Source organism: Pteropus vampyrus, unplaced genomic scaffold, assembly GCF_000151845.1.
Source record: "Pteropus vampyrus isolate Shadow unplaced genomic scaffold, Pvam_2.0 Scaffold64, whole genome shotgun sequence".
NCBI lineage: Eukaryota > Metazoa > Chordata > Mammalia > Chiroptera > Pteropodidae > Pteropus > Pteropus vampyrus.
In genome coordinates, this window is record NW_011888845.1 from 2,746,941 (window position 1) to 2,766,498 (window position 19,558).

General features: G+C 30.8%; 1 long non-coding RNA gene across 3 annotated transcripts in view; it reads right to left on the reverse strand.

Annotated features, from left to right (window-relative positions):
* The window catches only part of LOC105292806, a 67,799-nt gene extending 48,509 nt beyond the window's left edge, over window positions 1–19,290 (reverse strand). The window contains exons 1-3 of one of the 3 annotated variants that reach the window (XR_002780624.1): window positions 18,536–19,286; window positions 17,968–18,165; window positions 16,116–16,185 (exon numbers count right to left, since the gene is read on the reverse strand). This is a non-coding gene — a long non-coding RNA (uncharacterized LOC105292806). Of the gene's footprint in view, window positions 1–16,115; window positions 16,186–17,967 lie in introns of all 3 variants that reach the window. The other 2 variants (XR_002780623.1, XR_002780622.1) reach the window with 2 other exon arrangements.
* Between the last annotated feature and the right edge of the window lie 268 nt (window positions 19,291–19,558).

The window sequence follows — 19,558 nt, forward strand, 5'->3', positions numbered from 1 at the left end:
TTCAATTCAGGAGTAAGCCAAAAATGTGAGAGAAATTTAAAATTATATTTTGGGGCTTCCACTTCTGTGATTGTCTTTTTCTAGGATTCCATCTTCCATAACATTTATGATCAATCTGAGAATCCCAAACTCAGTCTTCCATTTTCCAGGCAAATAACTACAATTCAGTAAGTCTTAGCCATTCCATGTTAAGTGGGCCAAGAAGTACCCTCCTTGGAAGAGCTAGATATCAAACTTATTTTAAGGGTATAATTTCTCGCAGTTTCTTCCCACTTTGGATCATTTTACATGTCTAGAAACAGTGTATATATGTGTGCATATGTGTACATGAGTGTGCATGTATATCTCAATTATATCCAAACTTTATAATTGCTATCTGAAGATTGGTTGTCTAATAGAGGATACTCCATTTTATAACCAGAAGCAGAATCTTTTACACTGTCATTCTCCGCTTAACTTCAGAGCCTATTTTTTTATTCTATTGCAATTTTAAGAGGATAGGATAATGACGACGTGCTTCAACTTTCCTTTCAAAAATAAAATAACTTATTTGTAGCACCTTGTATTCTCTTACTTTGTTTCTCTACTGTGACTGTGGCAAAAACAAAACAAACAAACAAACAAACAAACAAAAACAATGATATAAATGCAGATTATAAATTTGACCTCAAAGGCAATGGAAATAAAAGCAAAAAATAAATGAATGGGACTACATTAAACTAAAAAACTTTCACACAGCAAAAGAAACCATCAACAAGCTAAAGAGACAACAATCCAAATGGGAAAATATGTTTGCAAGCAATGCCTCCAATAAGGGCCTAATATCCAAAATATACAGAGAACTCATATAACTCAATAACAACAAAAAACCAAACAATCCAATTAAAAAATGGTCAGAGGACCTGAACAGATGTTTCACCCTAGAGGACATAAAAATGGCCAAAAAACATGAAGACATGCTGAACATCACTAGCTATTGGGGAAATTCAAATCAAAACCACAATGAGATATCATCTCACACCTGTTATCAACAGGATCAAGAAATAACAAGTGTTATTACTAGCAGTGTCCCTCATACACTGCTAGTGGGACTGCAAGTTGGTACAGCCACTGTGGAAAACAGTATGGAGTTTCCTCAAAAAACTAAAAATTGACCTATCATATGATCCAGCAATCCCTCTACTGGGTATTTACCCATAAGACTTGATAACTCATATCCAAAAAGATATTTGCATATCGATGTTCATAGCAGCATTATTCAGGGTGACTGGGACATGGAAGCAACCAAAGTGCCCTGCAAAGATGATTCGCTAAAGAAGCAGTGGTACATATATACAATGGAATATTACTCAGCCATAAGAGAGATGAAATATGTCCATTTCAACAACATGGATGGACCTCGAGATAATCATGCTAAGCAAAATAAGTCAGACAGAAAAAGTTGAAAACCACATGATATCACTTATAGATGGGATATAAAAGCAACAAGCAAACAGGACAAACAAGCGGAGACTCATGGACATGGACAATAGACTAATGGTTACCAGAGGGTAAATATTTGAGTACTTACTTTGTTCTAGGCACTGTTATAAATGCTAGCATTACCACAATGAATGAAGAAAATTGTGCTTCAAACACTTTGTATGCTTAGTGGGGACATATAATCAATGTGACAAATTATTAAAATTTATATCATCTTTAATACTAACTGAGGATTGAGAAAAATTAAATAGAAAGGGGGATATAAGTAGTGTTCTGTGAAAAGTTATAATTTAGTTCATATATCTTTGGACAAAACAATCTACTACCACAAAATATAATAACATAGATTATTTCTATATGAACACCTACTACCTCACTTTTCAGAAATTATCACCTCCTCACATTACTCACCCGGTATTTTATACATTCTTCAGCTCAGTAGCCCAGATGTGCATATACTGAGATCTCTCTGATTATGCTCAAACTTCTGGTCTCTTATTTTTCTACTGTTATAGCTAATGCAGCTGAAACCCTTGAAATACCCTCTTTATTGATCGGAGCTCCAAGAGAAATTTGCCAGTGCTCCAAAATATGGATTATATCTTTATTTCCTAATAGTCATGTGTCTTTCAAAGCTGATGGGACAGAATCACTGTTTTTTTAAAACTTGAATTACATGACTGTTTCCAAAGATTTAGAGATACAATAACAGGCAAGGGACAGGAAAGAAGAAAGAGCCAGGATGGTGTCGTGTATGTGCGTAAGTGTGTATCTTCCATTTCGATGCATTCTGAGCCCACTTGACCATTTTACTTTCTCCAATCTCTAAGCTACATAATTGTGGCTGGGGTTTGTATAACTCTTATCATTGTGTCTGGGGCTTGTGTAACTCCTATCATTTTGGAGAAAATAGTACATTTTGAGAGAATATTATTTTCGATCAATTTTTAACCTCTTTTTCTAACTAATTGTTTAATGCAACTAAATTATTTCCTAATTCTGTATATATCTGTGCTACAGCTGCTTATTAATGCATATGAATCCATCTATTTTTCCACACTGAAGCATTGAGAAAGATTTTGTCTTTTGAAAGGCAAACTATTTTTTATTTCTTCAAAGTCTTTTATCCCATAGTTTCTTCCTGTGCCACATGAACTAAAAACACAGGTGATTTAAAATAGATTTTTGCTATACCTTTGCATTGTTCCATTTGTCAAATTCTAGAAGGATTCCAAGATTTTTTCTTCTTTCTTTCTGGTGTAAGACTAAAAATGAATTAGAATTTAGAACAAATACAATCATTCTCTAAGAATATTATCAAAGTTCAATAGATAGATAGATATAGATATAGATATATTATATGGACCATTATTAAGTTTAATTATCCCAGTTCTTATACATTTAATTTCTGTGCTTCCCTTACTTCTTGGTGGTTGAGCAAGTCAGAAGCCATAAGCTCCATAGGTCTCTAGCTCCTTGAATACCCTTAACCCTTCGCCCCCATACTTTATGACAGCAGTCCTTTGATGAATTGTCTGCCTAATAGTTTTTGTTTTGTTTTGTTTTGTTTTTTTCTGTTAGCACATTTGTAATTGGAGGTAAAAAGGCAGGGGTAGGACATAAATAAAGATGCCCAACCCAAGAAAAAATCATAAATTGTCTAATCCAATTTGAGAAATCCTGTTTCTTTATGTCAGTCTATGATAGGCATCTGGCTCACATCTAACCAATGAAATGTTAAAGGAAATTTGCTGAGGGCATTGTAATGAAGGATTTTTCTCTCACTAATAAAAAGAAGCATAGAAAGAGAAGGATTTTTTGCATCCATCATCTTTGTTGCTGCTTAAGAAACTATTCTGTGAGGATGTGATGCTTCACACTGCAGGTAAGATTAGCATAGATTTGACGAAAACATTTAAAAAGAAGGAGGAACTTTGGTCTTTGATGATATAATTAAACTACTAACCTAATTCTTGAATTGAATTTTTCAGAACATTTTGTGATATAAGAAACAATATGACTTTCTAGATTATGACACTGTTTGTAAAAAATCATAAAGAAGAAGGCATCCTACCTGAGACTGAGGCTCTAAGAAAAGCCAGTCAGTTCAATCATAAAAAAATTATTAAAAACAAACAAACAAACAAACAAACAAACAAAACACTGCCCTTTTGTCTCCATTTCCTTGCGGCTAGTGGGCTTGATTGTTCATATAATTGCAGTGTGTTTTCAGATTTGAGTGTAGGGAAAAATTACTATCTGAAAACTTTAAGATCATTACAGAGTAGTTCAGAGAGCTTGATAGAGATATTGAAGACTGACCGAGCTATCGAATTTGGAGCCTTTAAGAAGAAATGAAAACATTTGGGCAGATTAATGATGATTAAAACTGAAAGTGAATGAGCTGGAAAGTGATCCTGTCAAGAGTCTCCTTGTCTACTATGAAATCTGCTAAAGTCAAGAAGAGATTTGAGGAGAGAGGGATAAAGTGGCAATAACTAAGTGACCAACCTCATTACTATAAAATGGTGTTCTAGACTTTTAATATAAAATACGCACCTTACATAATATTTATTTTTAAATATATTCCTAATAGAGACAGAACTTTGGTGACATTTTTCATGAAACGAGTTACTGGAATGTTTTTATATGACATTATTCCAGAAAAGCTGGTGATTACCTAAAAATGTAAATTACTTATTGATAATCAATTCAAATAATTTAAAGTTATCATTGGTAGCATACCATATTATATCAGTGTTTAAAATCTAAATTAAAGGCTCCTGCAGCAGGCAGTATATTAATTTTTCTACTATCAAGAGTGATTTCTTACCAAATTCTTAATTTTTATTACAGTAGAGCTTTTCAATCCTTTTTTTCAAATAATTTTTCTGTCTTTATTTCTTAGTGAAAGCGCAAGCACAATAAATGTATGTAAATGCCTTAGGATATTCCTCCTGTCTTATTCTCGAGTTAGATTTATGCCCTAGTTAGGAAACAAATTGTTTTTCTTGAACTAGTAGCCTTTAGGGTTGTAGTTTAATTAGAGCTTTCTGTCATGTCCTAAAATCCCTACCTGGGAAAAATCCTGAGCTACCCTGGATGGAACTCTTTGTAAAACTCTATGCTGGGATAACAGCAAGAGATCATTCTTTTCTTGCATCTGAAACTAGAAAAAAGGCCCCTGAGTGACAACAGTGGGGATTACTGTTGTCCTCCTGAGTATCTCTGCTCTTTGCCAAGTGACATTTGTATAGTAATCTGATCTAGTTAGTCCTACATATACAAGTCTGCTTTTATTCTTTTATAGAATATATATGCCAATACAACATATATGCTTAAAGAATATGTAATTTCTCTTAAGTTTAAATTAAAAATGATTGGTATGCTAGTTGGAAAAGAAAATTTTATTTTAAAATATTTTAGAACTATTTGCTTTATAAAATAAAGGCTTTTAAGTTGAAATGATTTAGTTGTAAAAGATTTCTTTCTGAAGACCTTAGAAATGTAAAGAAATAGTATTTTTTAATCATTTAAAATTACTATTCAGTGATTCATTAAACAAATACATTATTTATTTCCTCTATTTCCAGTATAGATTAAATATGAGTTTTAATATATACGAGGATGCCTTTATTTTTGTGTGTTTGATTTTTTTTCCAGTGCAAATATCATTACTAACAAATAATGCATTTTAAAAGCTATAGCTAAATCTATTGTTTACTGGATATAAATCTGTTCGACTCTTAAATGGTTGAAGAATTATAAATGGAGATAGGATTTAAATATCATCATCTTCTTATTTCACTTGACTGAGAGAAGAATTAAATTGGCCCTGAGTAATGCTGATCATCTGGTATCTTTGACCTTTTTTACATATCATGCTTAGAGGAAGAAGGAAGAAAAAATTTGAATTGGTAATGGGAATTGCATAGTATGACATTTAGTATCTAAGTGAAGCACTATATTTTAAAAAAAATGATTTTAATTAAAAACAAAATAACTTACTAAGATATCTTGTGTTTTTTTTCCAGATAAATATGAATACTATGTGTTTAACATATCTTCCAAATAGATTTGGTGACGAGATTTGGTTGTAATACACCATCAGATAGTAAATTAAGCTCACAGATATCCTACCACCACCTTTCTCACACTTTGCCCACCACTCACATGCTGAAATCTATTTTTATGCCAACGGGTGGCATCATCAACTTCTAGCTCTATGCACCACAGACATGGCCAGAGGACACCTAATGAGATGGGGAAAAAAAGATGATGAAATATGATATCTGTTGATTTTTATCTATCAGTGTTGTTCTTCCTCCTCATAATAGAACTGTATTTTGTAATTGAGAACTCATTTTCTCAATAAAGAGAGGTTTGAAATTGTGTCATGATAAACATAGTATCATGATAAACAGAGTACTGAATAAACAAGCCAAGGCAGGCCAATCTGTTTACTTTATTTTCCTGGCTAAAGTAATTGACCCAGAGTTGGGCAAATGACCCAAGCCAAGCCATTAGTGTCTTTCATGAACCTTTACTGTTGGACTTCCCAGAAAGATGGTCTTTATACTGAGATTGTGAAACAGACAGAATATGAGTTTAGGTTTGGTTGTGGCCATTTTGCCACTTATAGGAAGAACAATTATTACTGGTATCTACCAAGGTTGTAAATATCATCTGAGCTCCTAAGCATTTCAGATAGTCTTTTATTAAACAGCCTGTACTTTGTCAATGATTTTTGCTCGGCTTTTTTAATGGAGTGCACTTAATATCATTGATTATTTGACTAGTATAAAATTATATTCTTTCAGCTCAGTTTGTTTCATATTTACTACATCTTTAAACGTTATTCCAGTAAAACTTTCTCTCATATCACAATAAGAGCAGTTTCAGTCAATTTCTTCAAAGACATAGAAACATGGAACACAAATATATTACAATGGTACTTTTCTAACAATTTAGCTCCCACATCTGCATCATTAGATATTTAAAAGTTTAATATCTGGGTTAATTAACAGTAGTCGCTATAGATCACAACTTTTATGTAGTTTTAAATAAGTTATTACTCTAATTTTAGCTTCTTCATTATAAATCACAGATAATAATAGTTATTACCTTATGCAAATATGAAATGAGATGATATATGTAAAGCTGTTATCATCCTGCCTAAGCTAGAGGAACTACTCAGTTAACATTGCATTCGATAATCTCTTTCTCCTTCTTCTCTTTGTGAGTCATCAACATTATTATCACCAAAAGTGTTATATTTAAAAGGACTATATAAAGGATAGCACCTGTTACATGCATTTTATTGAACATCATTGTCCTTATTCACCTTTTTAGCACTACTATTTTTTATGGCATTCTTGACACTCTCAGTTTGGGAAGAATGCATATGAGAATATAAGGAAGAAAAAAGAAGACTGAGGAGTTGGTTTCTCTCATTCATCATAACGCAATAGGAAACATTCTTAGGACCAGTGATGTACATGTCAGAGGATCAGCTTAGTTGACTGTATACACTGGTATTAAAAGGTGTAGGGTATTCTAAGCTATGGAATTCAAGAGGGCTAGAGTTTACATAAAACAAGTGATGTGTGTGCATCTGTGTATGAGAGGGTGGGGTTCTGCCTGCCTTTCTGTCTGTGTACAGATGTATTGGAATGGGAAAGTAATCCAGCCAGCATTATTTTAAATATTACGGATTTCTTTACCATTGAATAAAATTGTATGGCAGCTTTGCAATGTTGGTGCTTGTTTCCAGTCTATCCCAAAGTCAGAGATTATAAGAATGAACTCTGACAATAGAGAATTAGAAAATAATTCTGAGCAGTTGAATCAGGGTAGCACAAATTCAAAGGTAAAGGGTGAAGAAATTTAGAAATTAAGAACAAGTACAAAAGTGGAATAGTTTTCCTTTTTCATTTCATATTCTTTTACTACTTTACTCTTTTAAAATTATTTTATTTTTCTCATTTCCTTATCTTCTCCTTAGTTTTTTATTATCTTCTTTTGTTGCTTTTATCTCAACATTTATTCTTTTTTGTCTTTTTTCAGCCTAATTCGCTGCTATCATTTCTGACCTACATTTCAAATTTTTGTTGAAAATCTGAAAATCAAGTAAATTGTATAAAGTAAAAACACATTGTATAAGCAGAGACTCTTCATGGTTTATTTTATTTTAGTTTGAACTTTTTATTTATATATTATTCTAAAAATAAATATTAAATAAATAAATAAATAAATAATAGCAAAGCAAATACACTGTGTCTTATCTATTTGTGAGGAAAAAACATGGTTAAATATTTCATTTCATAGATGTTTAGAGAGAACCAATAGGATGTGTGTGTGTGTATGTGTGTGCATACGGAGAGAAAGAGAAAGAAAGAAGTTTACTTTAAATAATTGACTCACATGATTATATAATTATAGGGGCTAGCAAATTTGAAATTTACAGATCAAGCAGGTAGACAGGGTATCCAAGGAAGAGTTCATGTTGTAGTCCAAAGCTTATCTGGAGGCAGAATTCCTTTTTCTTAATGGAGTGCATTTAATCTCAGTCTTTTTCTCATAAGATGTTCAACTGATTCGATGAAGTCATTTACCTCATGAAGTGTAATCTGTTCTAGTCAAAGTCTACTGATTTAAATGTTATTGACATATAAAGGGGATACCTTCACCGTAGCATCTTTACCACTGTTTGATTAAACATCTAGGCACTATAACCTAGTCAAGTTGACACATAAAATTAAGCACCACAAATACACCACTTGTCAATTTGGCACACACACACAACTCCTTAAACCGTACTTAATAAAGACAATAGCAAGGTTAAAATTTGGCCTAATATGATAAAACTATCCTTCATTCAACTGAAAACAAACTAATTGTTTTGCAAAAATAGGATGCAAAGTCCTTGGATGATATTCACTCTTCTCCTTGATATCTTGTAATTTAAATACTATGAGATAAAGTTAACCATACTTTATTATGATGTGAAATTAATTCATTTTACATTATATGTTAATGGGATAAGAAAAAAATAAAACAAAGATTTTCAATACACAAGGACATGTTTATAACAAAATAAGAAAGAAATACTTATAACAGTTACTACTCCTTTCTGTACTTTACAACATGGTCATAGCTGATATTTTTAACTACCTTTTCCACTACCCATTTTATATTTCCTTTGTTCTCAGCAAGCACCTCAGCTAATCATGACTTTTTACTCTTTGGATTGACCCAAACTTTCATTCCTGAAGGGCCTCGGCTCTTAGTAGTCTTGCCTGAATTGGATCGTCACAATGTCCCATTGATTTTCTTCACAGGGCATGGTAATACTAAGAGATGCCCCAAGTGATCTCCTGTATTGAAAACATACTCTTCCTTACCTTTATTGTGCAGTAGTTGCTGCAATTTCCCCTGGATAGTCATCACAGTAATTCCCTTCTTTGCCCATTAATTCAGAGGAATGGAGCCCAGAGTGGCCAGTGACTATCTTAACTTCTGATTTAATGGAATAATTGGTGTGTCTCCTGATAAAAATATTCCTCACTTTGGGATTAAGACCTCTAGAGAAGCAGAACACAAAGTGGTGGGGACAGGAAGGATAAAATGTTGCTAGTGGAATGCCAGGGTTAACAGTTAATGGTACCACCCCTGTTTCCATCCCTGGATTCCTGGACCTGTGAATCCTGCCAGTGGCAGAAACAGTATCATATATTGGATGCTCATTGAGAGCATATACAACCTTCTGGAGAACTTTGACTGAGATTTTTGATTAGAAGTATCCAATGATGATATTTTACATATCTCCGTTGCCACACAATACCATGAGCGCTCTCTGTAATATTAGAAATAGAGTCATTAATGTCTTTAGCTCTTACTAGATTAGAAATCAATTTCAAAGCCCAGACCAATTCAGAAAACTCATCCTCAAGATTCTTCATTCTAGAACCACTCTTGGTACTGAAATTTTCTGAACCAAGAGCGTGTGTGTGTTTGTAAGTGTGTATACATATATATATATATATGCGTGTGTGTGTGTGTATGTATATATGTGCGTGTATATGTGTGTGTGTGTGTGTGGAGAGAGAGAGAGAGAGACAGAGATACAGAGATACAGAGACACAGAGACAGAGACAGAGACAGAGAGAAGGATTAGATTCGAGATTTTAAGGAACTGGCTCACACCATAACTTAAAAATGGATGATCTAGTGATCCAGTATACTGGAAAAAGACTGCTTTTGAACCTTGTTTGAGGGTACCTTGTCAGGTATTCTTAACTACCAATAAAACACTTAAATTAGAAATTAATACTTGAGTCTGTATCTCACAATTAAATTGGCATCACCTATCCAATAAGAATTGGAAATAATTGGAAAGCTAAAGATCTTTAACTTAAGTTCCACAGATGTCCTCCAGATGTTTCATGAAACTCTGATGTCTTGAAACTTGCATCTTTACAACAAGTGGACAACAATATGAAGTAAACGAATTTCACTCAAGAAAGCCAGAATGTAATTATTTTATATGTTGTAAACTCCTTTACATAACTCTTATTTCTTATGTTTTTGGCTGCACTTTTTACATTTACTGGGTTCAATTTACATACATTTGACTTAGTTTATCATGGTCATTTAACACTAATAATATGTTAGTTAATTTAAGACTTCCTAGAGGTGATAATCTCTCTATATTCTTAAGTTCACTTAGTTATTAATAGTGCAGTCAATTTGTAAGTCTGATGGAACTGGCTTCTAAGGATATTGATACCTTCAATATGAGTTGTAAAAATCTGGTTGACATCAAAAATCTATCTCTCACTTTGGCTGACATGATACATTTTATAGCCTGAGCCCTGGGAGCAGAGCAAATATCTTATCCCAAATCCCAAGTAGTTACAAATAATAGATTAGCCTTAAATCTTCTTTTGGCAAATTGATGAGATGGGGTTTGCATTGTAAATACCTCATGTTGTATCTATATCAATAATTGGGTATGATATAACAATCTATATCTGAGCTCAAAGAATAAGTGACCTGTCTATCTAGATGGACTCAGAGAACTTTTGAAATCTCTTTATTTATCCAAGCCTGGGAAATCTTGGTCATGATTCCAGAGTATTGTCCATTCCTTTACTTTACTTTTAGTAATATTTGTTGGTCTCACAGTTGTTTAATGTCTGAGATTCAGAATTTTAATGGCTTCCGCATAGTCACATTTTGACAGTAAAAGTCTTATTAAAAGACAAAAGTAGAATGGAATAATTCTGAAGATATTAAACAAAATTTGAATCTTTGCAAATAAAAATTCTCATATTAAAGGAGAATCAACAATAGTGGTGACAATCTAGACAAACTTTATTGATATCTCTTGAATCATTTGTTGAGAGAACAACAAAAAAAGGAACTAATGATAATAAAATAATATATCTCACTCTTTTAAAGAAAATAATAGATGACATTTTTTAGCTATAATAACAAGTATCATCAGATTGTTTTAAATTCATAGAATTAATCAAGAAAAACTTGTCTCAATAAAAATGCTTTGTAAGCCAATCAATATCATCTAATTTCTGAATCTCAGCCAATCAGAAACATATGTATTTTAGTACACATTCTTCAAAGTGTTGATCAATCATCAACAGATTACACAAATAACCACACATTTATAGATGATGTAAAGCCATTTACATATCTGATAGCCTGCCAGCCTGTACACTACTTACAAAATCCCTGTATAATATCAATAGTCTTCTCTACTTGGAGAAATCATACCTGATTATCCTCGTACTCCCTAAGCAATAAATTCAACTTTGTTATTTATTTTATTTTCTTTTATTTTCTTTGTTATTTATTTTTATTTTCTTGACATAGTGACGGTAATGATATCATCTTATGAGACTAGAAAAAATATTGGTATGTGTGTGTATGTATGTATGTATGTACTCAAAATATGCACACTAGATCTTTGATCTAGGACAAATGACCTTTTTAAGAGTTATTTTCTTCATTAGTGAAATGTAGGTATTGAACTATATATTTTTAAGTTTTATTAAAGTTCAAGATTCTATAATTTTACGCATGCAATTCCATTGAATTTCAGTGTAACAAATCATTTAAAAATCAATAAAGTCATATAATTTGCATAATAAATAAATGTTAAATGAGTCATGTTTGTAATGTAGTTTAGAGATTAGTATTGAAGAAAGAGGCAAACTTAAAGGAAAGAATATTGATTGACAACATTTATAAAAATTATTATTCTGGTAAGTAGTTAATTTCCAAATTACTTAATCGTTGTTTTCAAGAAAATCTATTTGATGATATTTTTAAAAAATCACAAGCATTGTAAAATAAATCTGAAAACTTTATTTCCATGTTCCAATCTCTTTCATTACACTAGATAACACTCAAGAGAACTAGTTTATTATATCTCTTTGAATTTTAGTTTCCACATTAGTAAAAAAAAAAATGAAAATACTTATGTTATTTGGATATAAAATGGGAATACATACCTGTACACATAATTTTTAACACAAAATATCTACTATCATTTTTTTTATATTCTCAAGATAGTTTATGTGTTTTTATCCATTCTGACATAAACTATTAATCCAAATATGTTTATATTTCAATTTATTATATGCTTAAACAAAGGGGAACATGTTCGTTGAAGCCACTTTATTAAAATAAATCTGCCCTAAAACCTGTATCTAACATCTTTCATGACAGAATTGGCAGAGTTTGGTTCAGCTAAATTAGCCTCCCTATTTTACTTGAAAGAGCATTTTGATATGTCATCATTCAGAAGGTTTTAGTTTCTCTCATTCAACTATAAATAATGTAACTATGCTATTTAGCCTCTAAGTAAGAAGAGGAGTAAATGCTGACAATAATGACCACTTACTGGACACTACTGAGCATTGAATATTATCATTTAAATGTTAATCTTATTTTAAATTTGATAAATTAAATAAGCATAAATGGTGTTTTCAAATATTTTCATATATATTTTTTTAATTCACTCTATTCTTAGGTAATTAGGAGTGTTGAGTCACAGAAAAAAAAAAAAAACAAATACAGAAAGGCTGAAAATCAGAGCAGTGGCAGTGAATCTGCTGCTTTCTCACCTACTATGGGAACTACTGATTCACCTTTATAATCTACATACTTATTTTTAGATCACGAGGAAGGTTTTCTCTCTTAAAACCTGAAAGAATACAGATATAATACAAATATCTTTCTACTTTCAAATTATGCATATTTACAGGACTATCCAAGGAAGTAAACACAAGAAAGCTTTATAAACTCATTTGTGAGAGAAGAATCTTTCAAAAAATGTGGCAGCTTCTCTAGAAAAATGATCGATCTGGATATAGACGGATGAAGGCAAAGGACTAACCAAAATTCAGATATTTTCCAAAATTAAGAAAAGGTCAACTAAGCTATTAACACTGTTAAGGAAAGGAAGGTTGTATTTGAGTTGGGGAAGACCACAAACTGCAATAATAAATTTATTGGCATAACATTTCTCTCTTCCTTTCCTCCTTACATTTTGCTAAGAACATGGAAGACATAAGTGGACAGCAGAGGAAAAACATTCCTTCTTTTCCTCTGTGGTGCCTGGAACCAACATCCCAAGAAATATATGATCAAGCCTCCTTTAAGTTCTAAGTTCAAACAGATGAGATTTTACAGTTCTTTCACAGTATCACTGTTTTGAGCGACCTGGAGTTGGACTAACCCAAGATTATCTTAATTTACTTATAACAGCTTTTCAGTCCCAAATCTCCTCAATAGTCAATGACATCTAAATGATTACCTCCTCAATTTAATCACCAGAAATAGACATGAGAGAAGGAATAGAATCAATCAAAAGAACATAGTAATATATCTCAATTTACACCACACATACACACATATACATAATAACGGGCATAAAATATTTTAGACATTTAAAGTAGCAAGACATTTAGAAATAAAGAAGGGGAAAAAAATCTTATTTAGAAAGGAAATAAAACATACCTGAAAGAAAAACAAATCTAAATCTGCTGAAACCAAAATACATACTAACTTATGTTGAAAGTAGCAGAGAGGAATTTAAAATAACAAATATGAATGTGTTTAAGAATTTAGCAAAAAGCTGAAAGAGTTAAAGATTGTACAAAGGCATCGGAATCTCAAATCTATTTTTAAGAAAACAAATTAAATTATAAAAATTATAGAGAGGCATAGAGTAGTAGAAAGGATCACTGAATTAAAAAATAAATGATCAATAGAAATTATCCAAAATACAAAATGCAGCATAAAGAGGAAGAAGAAACTTAAAATTTAAAACCTGAATAGAATATTTGTATCATAATATCAATCTATCATGTAATAATTGTGTAAAAGAACAAAGCATAAAGGGAAGCATTATAATGGCTTAAATTTTCTGAACTTAATGAACACCATCATTTCAAGAAGTTCAGAAAACTAAAAGCAGAATGCATGCACAGAAAATCAAATTTGACACATTTTTTTGTCAACCTGTTGAAAATAAATATAGATACAAAACTTAAATGTAATCTTAGAGTGAAAAAATTTATACATCATATATAGCTGAACAAGGATAGATATAAAAGGTTATTTCTCAACAGAAAGATTTAATAATAACAATGAAATTACATTTAAAATTTTAACAGAAAAGTAGCTCAAATTTGAGTTTAATAATTAGCAAAAATGTCCTTGAAACTGAGGTGAAATAAAGATAGTTTTAAGTAAATTGTAGCTGAGAGAATTCGTTATTATCTGATCTGAATTACCAAAAATAAAAAGAATAGTAAAAGTTCCCTATGCAAAAGAGAAAATATGTCAGTTGAAAACTTAGATATACAGAAATGATAAAAGAGCATTGTAAATGTTAAGTAAATGGACTTTTTTATATTTCTAATTTTATTGAAATATATTTAATTATTGAAAGGAAAAACACTTGCATTTTAGGTGGGTGTTTAAATTAAAAGAATGGGAAGAAGGGGAAGGTAATTAGAAATATATTGTTGTAGCTCTTATATTATGCATGACATGGTAGAATGTTGATACAAAAACTCAAATAAATTAAGGAAACATATTTAACAAAATACATAAACATAATATAAAGAAGGAACACAGAAACTCAATTCCAGAAATAAAACGAAGCTTAACTAAAAAGTAAAAACCAATCAAAAAGGAGACTGAAAAGAGAACCAAATGAACATAAAGGACAAAAAAAAAGAAAAGGGCTTAAACCCAATCATATCAATACTTATAAAATATGAGTATGCCAGATATTTAAAATTAAAAAAAGGAAAGATTTATCATGTTTTAAAAATACGATTTGTGAAATGCAAAAAATATAAAACGATGGGAAAATGTAGACATGTAAGCACTAATTATAAAAATGCTGATATGTCTATTAAATATCAGATAAACTAAACTTAAAAAGAAGTGATATTACCAGATTTAAAGAGGTGTATTTTATAATGATAAGAGTCAATTAATCAAGAATCTGCAGTAAAACTAAATATACATCTACACTGTAGAGTTTTAAATTATATGAAGCAAATTTTCAGAACTAAGTGCATATATAAACAAATCGACAATAATAGTTGTAGATTTTACTATTCTTTTCTTAGCTATTGATGGAAATAAACAAAAAATTAGTAAGCAAATAAAATATATAAAAACATTGTTAATCATCCTGACTTAATAGATATTATACAAAAATGCATGCAATAAGTATAGAATATACATTATTTTTACATACGTGTTATAAATTCCTCAAGATAGACTATGTGGTGGAGCATGAAATAAGTTTCAGAGTATTAAACTGTAGAGAGTATATTGCTCTTACGAAATCAGAATTAAATTATCAATCAATAAAAGAGAGATAGACTTTAAAAATCTCACAAATATTTAGAAAATATGCAAAACATTTCTAAATAATGCATGAGTTGATAAAAAAAATCACAAAGAGTATGAGAAAATATTTTGAACCAAGTGATGATGAAGATATATATTAACATTGTTAGATGTAGCTAAAATGGTTCTAAAAGGAAAATTATAAGTTTAAATATTTACGTTAGAAAAATAAGAAATTCTAAAATGTAAAATTCTAGCTTGAGAAGTTGGAGAAAGGAAAGTAAATCCAAGCAGTGTGGATAGACAGAAGGAAATTGTTAATACAGAAAAATTAATGAATTAGCAAACACTTAAACAAAGAACAATGTTAGGTTCTTTTAAAAAGATTGATAAAATGTGATTAACTCCTAGTAAGGTTATTAAATAACTACAAAGAAACTAGAAATTATCAATACCAAGAAGAAGAAAATAGACATCACCAATAGTTCTATGGACATTAAAAAGATAAGAAGGGAACATTATAGATAACTTTATGCCAACATCTAAGAAAACGTAGATGGAATAGTCAAATTCTTTGAGAAACAGACAAACTATATAGCCACAAACATGTTAAAATAATTATACTTGTAATTAAAAGTCTTAAAAACAAACAAGCAGGCAAACAAACACCTCATGGCTCACAAGTCTTTACTGGTAAATTGTATCAAATGTCTAAGAGAAAAAAATGTATGACTTACAGTCTTTCAGATTCATTTTCTTTTGTGTTGTCTTTGTAATCCCAGTCATATCAACCTGACAAGTGCATATCTAGAAAAGCATACACATATAAAAATTATTAACAAAGTATTAGAAAATAAGATTAAACAATACATTAAAAAGATAACACCTCAAGCCAAATGTGGATTCACACAATTAATTAAAGGTTAATTCAAAATTAAAACAAATAATTTGTGTACCAAATTTATAGAAAATAACTGAGAAAATCATAAATCCCAATAAGATAGAAAAAAATAACAAAACTTAACACCCAACAAGAAAAAAAAGAAAAAAGAAAAAAAAAAAACTCCCAGTATTTAAGGACTGGAAAAAACTTTTTAAATAGGAAGTCATGTAGAATATGTACAATAACCTATAGCTAACAATATATTTAATGACGAAAGGCATTATGCTTTCCCTTCAATATCAAAGGAAAATGCTTGTATGTTCATTGCTACAGGATATCCTAGAAAATATAAAATGCTATTTAAAAGAATTAACAGCATAAATATTGAGAAAAAAAGAATAGGCTTCATTATTTGCATATAAAACAATTCTTTATGTAGAAATACTAAGTAATATACAACAAAACTATCCGATATAGTGTGTAAATTCAGCAACTGTTCAGGAAAAAAGAACAATATTCATAAAGCAATTTATTTATACATAATAAAATATTGAAAAATAAAAATGAAAACACCAACATTGTTTACAATAACATATACAATAACATAGAGTCAGTTTAACAAAAGATGTATAGAAACTTTGCACTGAAAACAACAAAATGTTGCTGAGAAGGATTAAATAAAAGATATGAAGGTATCTATTACAAATAAATGGTGTAATATGCCATGCTTACATGTCAGAAGACTAAATTTTCTCAAGTGTCAATTTTCCTCACATTATCCTATAGATACAATGTAATTCCAAAAAAATCCCAGAAAGCTTTTTTTTTCCTTTTTAGAGATTGTCAAGATGATGCTAAAATTTATATAGAAATATAAAATACTTGGAATAGCCAAAATAATCTTTTAAAAGAAGATCAAACTCAGAAGTCTTTCATTATATAATTTTAAGAATTGCTTAAAAGAATATACTGTTTTAAAAATAGATAATTCAATGGAACAAAATTGAATCCAGACACAGACCCTCTCCTTTCTTTTATTTAAAGTGTATCAATTCAATCCAATGGGTGAAAGTAATGTATTTGCAACAAATGGTACTAGAAACTCAATGAGCATTTGGAAAGGTAGGGAACCTTGACATACCTAATGTATAAAGATATTAACTTGAGATTAATTAAATATCTAAGTGTAGAAGCTAAAACTATGAAACTCCTTCAATAACATATAAGAAAATATCTGTAATATTTGGCTGAGCAAAAATTTCCTAGATCAAATGCAAAATCAAAAACACAAAAGAAATAAAAGATGATGAACTTTATCAAAATATAAAAATCTTCTCAAAAGACTAGAAAAAGAAATCTTTGAAAGGAGAATGAAACCACAGAAGGAGAGAAAATATTTAGAAAAAGTAACGCTTGACAAGGAACTTATCTCCTGAATATTTCTGAACCATGTACAACATTTTAATGAAAAACAAATAACTCAATTTTAAAGAGATTTTTTTAAATTTTTTATTTTTGGTTTCGCTTTGGAAACAGAAAAAGATTAGAAGACATCATTTCCGTTCTTGCAATAAAGAAAAAGCTGAAAGAACCAAAAATAAATAACTTTTCTAGGACTTTTTAGAGAATTGAAGTCACAGGGCATGCTGCTACTCCAAACTCTAGAGAGAAAGTGAATGTAAAGAATCAAGTTGAGATGTACTTACCTACTGGAGAAGTTACTGGAGTCACAAACTGGTGGTATAAATGATTAAAAATAACACTGATCCATTGCTGGAGGTGAAATGTTGATTAGTGTGAGAGCATGGTTGCAGTTTTAGGGAGCTCACACGCTTCTCTGAGTTTTGACTTCAGGAACCCCACATTTCTCACCAAGAAGAGTCAGAAAAAAAATCTCACTATTTCTAGCAGTGGGGAGGGGAGAAAAAATCATTTAGAAATTTGTACAGCGTGTTCTCTCTTACAAAAGCCTCCTAAACAAAGGAAAAAGTTTACCAGATCCTTATTGTATAGGGGGAAAGGGAAATAACCCACCTCCACACACTTTTGGCTTTCCTGTCTCGTATAAGGGTCGAAAATGGATAAAAACACTTGTGAATGTCACAGCTGAAGGACACAGTCCCAATGAAGACTGAGACTAAATTATGGCGTTATAGATTGCTTCCCACATCAAAAGAGCACAAAGGAAATAAAAATGTATTATAGCTGAAAAACTTTAAGGCTCATAAGGGGTGTTTAGAGAAATTGAGACAAAAGGAGAGAGAAAAAAAATACCTGAGGAAATCGAAGCCTCTGGCATCTGCAGCTCAAGTAGAAATACTAAGTAAGAACAGCAAGAACTAAAGACAGACCGATACCTAGCCTGATTAAAAACTTACATTAAAGGACTATTTACCTTGGTTCTTAAATGTTAATACAATGTATCCAGCTTTAAGAAAGAAATTATAAGGCATCCTAAAAGGCAAGTAAAAACACAACCTGAAGAGAGAAAAGCAACCATAAAAACTGGACTCTGATAAGGCAGACATTTTGGAATGATCAGACCAGGAATTTAAATAAACTATGAGTAATATGTTAAGAACGCTATGGGGAAAATTACTCAACATGCAATAACAGTTGGGTAATGCAAGGAAATAAATCTAAGAAAGAATGAAAAAAAATTTCTTTAATTCAAAACCTCTATAATAAAATTGAAGAATGGCTTTGATGGAATCATCAATAGACTGGGCATGCCAAAGAACATAAGTAGTGAACTTGCAAACTTATCAGTAGAAATGTTATAAAAATAAATGAAAAGAGAAAAATCTTTTAACAAAACAAAAGAGAATATCCAAAATTTATGGAGCAATTTCAAAAAGTGTAAAATGTGTTATCGGAACACCAGAAGAGAGAGTATAAGAAATATCTGAACTAATAATGGCTAAGACATTTTCAAATTAATGATAAACACTAAATCTCAGATCCAGGAAACTCAAAGAACATCAAGTGGGTTAAATACCAATTCCCTGCCCACTAACAAAACAAAACAAAACAAAACAAAACAAAACAAAACAAAACAAAACAAAACAAAACAAAACAAAACAAAACTAAATGTATTTCAACTGCAGAATTCCAAGAATGAAGGGAAAAACCTTAAAATCAGCTACAGAAAAAGGAAAATGCTTTACTTATTAAAAAAACAAGGAGAAAACTACATTGGTCTTGTCAACAGAAACTATGGAAGCAGGAGAGTAGAGTGAAATAAGTGTTGAAAGACAACAAAATATTAACCAGAAATCTGGGAAAAATACCCACATA